Below are 8,404 nucleotides of genomic sequence, written 5' to 3'. Positions count from 1 at the left end.
CCAACGTGGCAGTTCGGGTCTTTCCAACCTGGTGAGAGAATCCAACCCGGCGTTTTCAGTAATTCCTAGGCTAGAACGTCACAGGGTCACTATTCCACTCTCTTCGCCATTTTAAACATCTGCCTTTTTTCAGGGTCCCAGTGCTGCCCTCCCCTTTTTGTTTTTCTGGAACCCATCTTCCTGCGTGGTGTGCGTTCTGCTTTACACCACCAGCCTGGAGAAGAGAAGGCGAAAAAGGGGAGACCTCAGAGCCCCTTCCAGTGCCTAAAGGGGCTCCGGGAGAGCTGGGGGGGGACTCTGGATCAGGGAGGGGAGCCGTGGGATGAGGGGGAATGGCTTCAAACTGGAAGAGGGGAGATCGAGATGAGATCTGAGGAAGAAATTGTTGCCTGTGCAGGCGGTGATCCCCTGGGGCAGGTTGCCCCGAGAAGCTGTGGCTGCCCCATCCCTGGAGGTGTTCAAGGCCAGGTTGGACGGGGCTTGGAGCAACCTGGGCTGGGGGGAGGTGGCCCTGCCCAGGGCAGGGGGTGGCACTGGGTGGTCTTCAAGGTCCCTTCCAACATGAACCATTCTATGATGCTATGATCTTTACTGTCTCATGCTATATACTACACTGAAAATGTTTACCATCTGAAAGTCATCATTTTAATGACTTTACAGAGCATAATAGCTATCATAACATACACCTTAAATGGCCATTTTGGGGAGATGTGGGTTTTTATTTTCACTTTAGAATCAAATCACCCCCTCCCAAATAAAACAATACAATTTTATTCAAGTGATATTTGCTTCCATGACAATTTCTCCTTAACATTTTCATATGTGCATTTTTTAAAAGCACATTTGTAGAGATCTACCGAATTATTTATACTGTTATACTTTATAAAAGCTTACAAAATACCCTTCAGGCTCTGATCCCTGGTCCAGTGGAAGTGACCGTTCCGCCTCTGAGTGGCAATAAAATGCTATTTTGGCAGAACTTCCAAATCAAGCCACTTCTTTGGTCTGTTCCCCTCACGTTTCCAGAGCATCCAAAGTGTCGTACCAACCAGCTCTTCCAGCACTCAATTACTCGCTCGCTGTCTATGATTTGTGTAATCCCTGTTGGAACCCCCAATACTCTTTGCCTCTGCAACCTCCTGTGACAGCAAGTGCCAGAAAATCACTGCCCTCAGAGCAAGGAGCTGGTTTAAATCAATCTCCTAATTTTATATAGTGCTGCATTTGCACCCTAACTATTCAGATTTTGAGATGACTTGCTGTGATCTCCATGCGTAGCTGTCTATAAAGACCTAGGGCATTAGGAGATTCAAGCATTTATTTCACCAAGTGAATTATGCTGCTTTCTTTTAATCTTACCCAATGAGACAAACACCCTGCAGGCATTTTAAAAATCAACTATTGCTTCTTATATTATTTCAGACGGAAAAATGAAAACCAATGGGAAAGCGTATGACCGGAACTCGCCCGCCATGCAAACACAAACTGCCATCAAAGCGGGACTGGGAAGGTTTAAGGGAAAAATACCAGTATGAAAAAGAAAGCAGTAACTCAAGTCACACAAAATGGCTATTTTACAAGTAAAGTGAGGCTACAAAGGGCAGGAGGGAACAGCACGTGATGGAACCAAAACCAGCACCAAAATCACACCCCAGCACATACCGATGATGTGCATCTTCCTCTTCTTTGGGACTCTGTTCCTTTAAAAACAGAGGATAAATATTTACTGTGCTAAACGCGCACAACATGACTATGCTGTGTGTTACTTTGAGCCAAATTTCATCTTAGTATAGTACTCCAACAAGACCCCAGCCCATATTTGAACACACGCTTGCTTCATTAGCACTTACTCTCACATGGGAGAGAGATTGAATGCAATTTCTGTGAATATTGCAAAAGACGTTTGCCAATATAGATGGAAATACTAATACCCTGCAGTGACAAATCACTGTTTTACTCTGACCTCGGAGTTCTTTATGAGAGATTGGAATAATCAAATTTTTCGTGAAAGATATCCAGGCGCATACGGATCTAATCATCATAATAGGTAATAATAATTTTGTTGGAATAATGTGTTAAGACTGATCAATAAGAAACCCTCACGGTAGGCAGCATACAAACAAACCAGGAGCAGTAGCCAATTCCCATCTTAAAGGGCTTATGACCGAAGTATGAAAACGTCAATGACAGATGCAAAAGTAGAACCTATAAATAGGAGAAAAAAAAAAGGTCCCAAACTGGAGCCGGGTGGACCCTGCCCAATATCCTGCGGTGAGACTTCTGGAGAGGAATAAAAACCCCACAGCACTGGCAACCTACAAACCGCTACTGCTTTCAAAGCTAAATGTTTGGGAAGAGACATGACTTCTTGTGCTGGATATCACAAAGTCCACCAACAGAACACGGAGGCATCCCAAACCACAGCAAATGGGTCAGTAACAAACCTCAACGCAGAAGTGCTCCGAATGGACACGGAGGAACTGGACTTTCCCATGATAAGAAAACAGAAAAAAAAAGAATGACTCTGAGAACTGAGAAGGACACCACTGGAAAGTTTTCCCCAGAAATTAGATAGTTATCCGGATAAAACATCTACCTCAAAACAACCAAACCAGAAAAAGTCAGTCAAGCTGAGATGAATTCAAGAGGTACCTCAGTACCTGCAAACTTGCACTCCTTCCCAGGAAAAAAACAAAATCACAGGTAGAAAACCATTCCATAGCTCTTAAGTGAAAGTCAAAGGCTCCTAAAGTTACTTACGCGTTTTTGAAAGCGTTGCCTGAAGTGCTTTCTGTTTTCTTCTGATCCCATAACACAACTTCCCAGTCCTCGCCTAAGCTTCCTAATCCTTTAGCAGTTACGGCTACAAGTTGCCAATATAATTTTATGTTTGATCCCCCTGCTCTCAAAATGTGCTGCTGTGCAACTCCAAATGAACTCTGTTAGCACTGACCATGAAATCACTTGCTGTGATTTGTTTGCATATATATTGAAAAATCAAGTGATGTTAGTTCAGATTTGTGAAGAAGGGGGTGGGGGGAGAGAAAGGAAAAAACCAAAACCATCTCAGTCGCCTCCGAACTATAAACTGAACAAAACCTTATGCTTAACGCTGCAGGGGGCTCTTATGCTTTCTCCATACCCTCACCTATTTAAGGCTCACGTCGTGATATCTAGTAAAGCCAGGCTAACCCTGAGCTCAGGCAGTGGCAAGTTCATCACAGGTATAAACATAATGGTCAGAGAATAGGTCAAAGAAATGTAATGAATGGCACCGTTCAATCTCAGTCTAAACCTGCAAGAAACAGGCAAGAAGCTGATGCTCTTGTGCCTGACCCTTCGTTAAACAGCATCCCTTCTAGTCATGGGATGTTTTTCTACACAAAGGGCCCAGATGACCGCTGATGTAAATCAGCATATCTACACCGACTCGTGGGAGACGACGCCAACCGAAGGTCTGGCACAAACATCACAGCGCCAAGCCAGGAACGACAAACGCTATGGAGAACAAAAGAATTCAACCCAGGAGAAAACGAGAAATCGGTACTCTTCATTATGAGCGCTGCTTGCCTCCAGCAGCTGATCGGTCCAGAGCGATGGAGAATAAATCCTGGTCTCAGCGGTTCTGCTGCATTGTAAATCCAGACCGATAACTCGGCCGCACCCAGCGGTGTTTGTCGTGTAGTCCCAGCCAAGGACTGAAACAGTAGGACCTCGTCACAGCGCTACGGCCTAAATTCATCACCAAACTCTGACTCCCGAAAGCGCTTACGCGGTTTGTCCCCTCTGAGCCACCAGACTGCTCACGCGAGTCATGATTAGGAGGAGGAAGAGGAGGCACGGAGCAGGTTGGAAATACTGAATCGACACGGCAGAGCGATGGTGAAACCTTGTAGGTGCCACAGTGCTCTCTAGATGGTTCGTTTTTCAGCTGTCATCTTTCGCTGTGCTCCGTCTGACGCGTACCCTACACTCAGAATTAAAAAGCACTGTAGCTGTGAAGGTTAATAATTGACAATGGACGGCAAAGAGTATCTTCGCCATCTAGCTGGAAGTCAATGATGCTAAACGCATAATTGTCCAGTACAGCTATATTTGTTTCAGGTATACTACAGAACATTTTCTCATGCCCAAGATATTACTCTCCTGTGATCGGAGGAATATCTGAGCCAGATCAGCCCGCAAATGCTTCTTGAGGAAATTGGGTTTCTCCGCTCTATTAGGAGCATTTCATTTTTATGATTAAAATCAGAAAACAATGTTCTTCCCAGTTAAAGTGAAATGTGCAAAATACGACTTTCCTATAACTAGGTTTCCAAATACTTATCTAAAGTGCTTGGAAAAGGCATTAATAAATAAGGATGAAAAATGAAAACTGCATAGCTAAGATGTTTCATAAACTATATTTGCTGTGAGTTATGGACAACATGCTTTAGAGAAATAATAATAATACTTTACACTTCTGTACAGCACCTTGCAGTTGAGAGACTCCCATAAATAAAATACCAAGTCTTCATCAGAAAGGAAGGCATCAATTTCTCCATTACACAAAATCAGGTAAATCAAGGCAAAGACTAATAACTAGCCAACAGTTAAAACCACAGTAGACAAATTTCCCCGTACACCCTTATTGACCGATGTACGTGTGCTCCAGATCCCCTCAAATCAAAGGGACATCAGACTACAGCTAAAATTAAGCCCGTACCAATGCGGTTAGAAATTGTGACTTTTGGAGATGTGTTGTTGTTGTGCTGGGATGGGTTGCTGTTTCACAGAGGGACAGAGAGCAATAGGAATGAATAGACGGAAGAATCAAGACTGTATCCTTCCAGAAAGCACACTCTTTTGGAAGATCTCTACAGCAAAACAAGGAAGGACTTCTGCCAGATCTTAAAAGGTGTGTAGCCAACTGGTTCCTGCCACCATGATAGAAATTAGGTACCAAAATACTTGTGATCTGGGCTGAAATGATTTAACCGAACATCATACAGGGGGGGCTTGGGCTGTATGAGGTCCCTCAGGCGCCACGTTGCCGGCTGGCCCTATCTCTGTTTGCGCCGAGGCAGCTAAGTCAGCTACCAGTCAACGTTTTGCGTGATTGGTGACTCATTGAGCACACTGTGGGCAAGAAAAATTGTGTTTTTGCTCTAGTATGTGAGCTCAGATCATACAATGGCAGAAAAAAAACACCCAAAAGGCAAAGTACATACAGAAAACGTAACGCAGCAGACAAATGGAAGGAACCGAGAGGCCTTTTCTTCAAGACAACCAAAAAACCCCAGGTTCCAGATCACAGAAAGGGGGAGAGCAGCAGGCTTTTTGCTTGTTGCAAAGGTCTAAAAATGTGCCACTTTCTTGTGATGGAAGGACAGCGAGAAGAAAGGAGTACAGTTGAATTTTGATTAAAAAATAGTAATAATGAAAGTCCTTGAGGCAAAAGAGAAAGGAAAAAAAAAAAGAGGGGGGATTACTTGGCATACGGGAAGTTCTGAAAGACCAGAATAATGCACCATCAAAACATAACCATTTTAAAAGAGTACCTTTTCTTCCCTGTTCAGGTTGTCGTCTTTTGTTCCATCTCATTTCAGTGGCCATCAATACATCTGTCTTTTCCCTTCTCAGCTGGATGCGGTTGACAGTAATCCAATTGGATATAAGCCCAGATGCACTTCTTCCTTCCTTTGTAATCTGTATAAAAAACCAAAATCCACAAAACAAACATTGCTTACAATTCAGTGTCAGCTTCTATTTCAGACTAAGCCCCCACCCTAGCAGCAAGAAAAAAATCACAGGAAATTTATTACAGAAATTAAGGTGATAAAAATTATTTGCCTTCTCCTCGATGCCTGTACTCTTTTAGCGTAGAAGGGCAACCTGACTCTGATAATCTAATCCACTAAATATAATGCATAGAAGAGTTCTGAGCCATCTTTAATTAGCTAACACCGCTGAACCCTGCAGTAACAGGGTGGCTAACTTCACAATTTCAGACGCAGAGTCACACAGAACAGCTGAGGTTGGAAGGGCCCCATCAGAGACCATCTAGTCAAACCCCCTACTCAAAGCCAGGCCAGCTACCGCTTGCTGCTCACGATCTTGTCCGATTGGGTTTTGAGTATCTCCAACGATGGAGACTCCACAAAACCTATCTGGGCAACCTCTTCCAGTATTTGACCACCCACACAGCTTCTGTTGCCAAAAGTCACGAGCTTCCATTTGTCATCATGACAAAGGTCTCCATTTCCCAACCGGCTAAGCACAGACTGCCTGCACCACCTCCACTGCACTTGGGGCTTCGGGCAAGTCTCAAAGTGTAAGATCTCAAAGATCTGATCATTCTCCTTCCCACCACCTCTGATGCCGCACAGCCTGCTGAGTTCCTCCTGCAGCTCCTTTACATGGCAAAACAGACCCTCCACAACTGCGCACCTCCTGAAGGCATGGAGATCATCCCTGCTCTGTCCCAGCCTCTGCGCGGGGCACCAGGCACTCCCTGCAGCCCAAGAACCAGAGAATCATAGAATCATTTAGGTTGGAAAGGACGTTTAAGATCATCAGGTCCAACCATCAGCCTAACACTGCCAAGCCCACCACTAACCCATGTCCCTCAGCACCACGTCTACATGCCCATTAAACACCTCCAGGGATGGTGACTCCACCACTGCCCTGGGCAGCCCGTTCCAGTGCTTGACAGCCCTTTCCATGAAGGAATTTTCCCCAATATCCACCCTGAACCTCCCCTGGAGCAACTTGAGGCCGTTCCCTCTTGTCCCATCGCCTGTTCCTGGGGAGCAGAGACCGCCCCCCCTCGCTGCCCCCTCCTCTCAGGGAGCTGTAGAGAGCAGAAGGTCTCCCCTCAGCTCCTCTTGTCCAGGCTGAACACCCCCAGGGCCCTCAGCCGCTCCTCACCAGACGTGTGCTCCAGACCCCTCACAGCTCCGTCGCCCTTCTCTTGACACACTCCAGCTCTTTCTTGTCGTGAGGGGCCCAAAACTGAACACAGCCTGCACCAAGGCCTCTGATGATGAGGAACAGCTGCTCCAGACCATGCTCCACCACCACTGTTGAGCACACAGATGCTGTCCTCAGCAGAGTTCCTGGTCCCCTTCTGTGTGCCCTTCTCCAGGAACCATTGTGCAAGGGGCTGTGTGTCTTTTGGCCACTTCAGTCACACAAAGCACTGCGTCTGCCATCTGCCCGGAGCTCTTACAACAGGGCCCTCCCTCCTACCTGCCGAAAGGATGTGTGACCTTCACCGTTAACCCTCAGTTTGACGAACGGCTTTTGCAAATCTTTCTTCCTAATATGATATCTCTTTGTTGGCGAGAGGAAACTTCAGCGGTGCAGCTTTAGAAAAGGAGAAAGGACAAAGCAAAGGGATCAGAAACAGACCCCTGCGAGCAGCTTTCTAACTCGTGGTGCCGTTTCAGCCCCGGTTGCAGACACTCCGAAGACGTACTGAACTATCTGGGGGCAAAGGCCACCAGGCTATTCTTGACTGCCTCCTGAGAGCTCCTAAAATTCAGCAGCTTTGCCGATTCAACGGGGCCATGCTTTGGTGCCTAACAAAGTCCTGCTGAGGATCCCACCCCCTCTTTTGCTTTTAAGATAAATGATCGCCTGCAGAAAAACATCATTGACCTCAAAGTCTTAAAAAACAGGACAATTCTCTCTTTCTGCTGCCTTTTGTTTCGGCATACCTGACTCCAGATTTGTGAGTACTCAGATGGGATAACGCCGTTGGGTGCGTTGCAGCTCAGCGTAACGGGGCTGACACGTTCCTACCAGATTTTAATAACAACTGGCCACATCTGCCCGTGTGGGCCCTCAGCAGGGGCAAGGAACAGCCCACGAGGAACGGGCAGCCCAGGCAGCACCTCCCAGATCCACTCGAGCATCCGCAGGCGCCGCGGAGCGCTCTGCTCAACGCCGTCGGCGGCAGACGGCAGTCAATGGAGCCGGCTGGCTGTGCGACACCCGCAGAGCCCCGGTGAACGCAGGATCCCTGCCTTCCGGAACCGCTTGTCTTTTGTTTTCCTCGAGCCTACGTCAAAGTGAACACAGTAAGAGAGAATTCGGAATCTCTGGTTCTGCCTTCTGTCAATTTAATCCACCCTGTTCGTGCATCTGTCCGCAGGACATTCCTCCGGCCTCACCAACACCAGTTCGTGGCACAAACTTTTTATATACGTCTCCTCCTCTGGCAAATGTATTACAAAATGCACTATTTCGTGCTCTCTCTAGCAGCTCTCCTTGTCACAGCGGCTCGGGCAGAGAGAGCGACATTTGTTGAATACATTCCTCTTCAGGAGGTCGAGTTGACTGAGGTTTCCAGTTCTTCCTTCTCTAATTCAGTCTCATTTGAATTCACCCTGAAACAAGGGAGGCGAGAAGGCTCTCAGCA

The sequence above is a fragment of the Charadrius vociferus genome, unplaced genomic scaffold, assembly GCF_000708025.1.
Source record: "Charadrius vociferus isolate BGI_N301 unplaced genomic scaffold, ASM70802v2 scaffold384, whole genome shotgun sequence".
Taxonomy (NCBI): domain Eukaryota; kingdom Metazoa; phylum Chordata; class Aves; order Charadriiformes; family Charadriidae; genus Charadrius; species Charadrius vociferus.
This window is presented reverse-complemented; position numbering follows the sequence as displayed.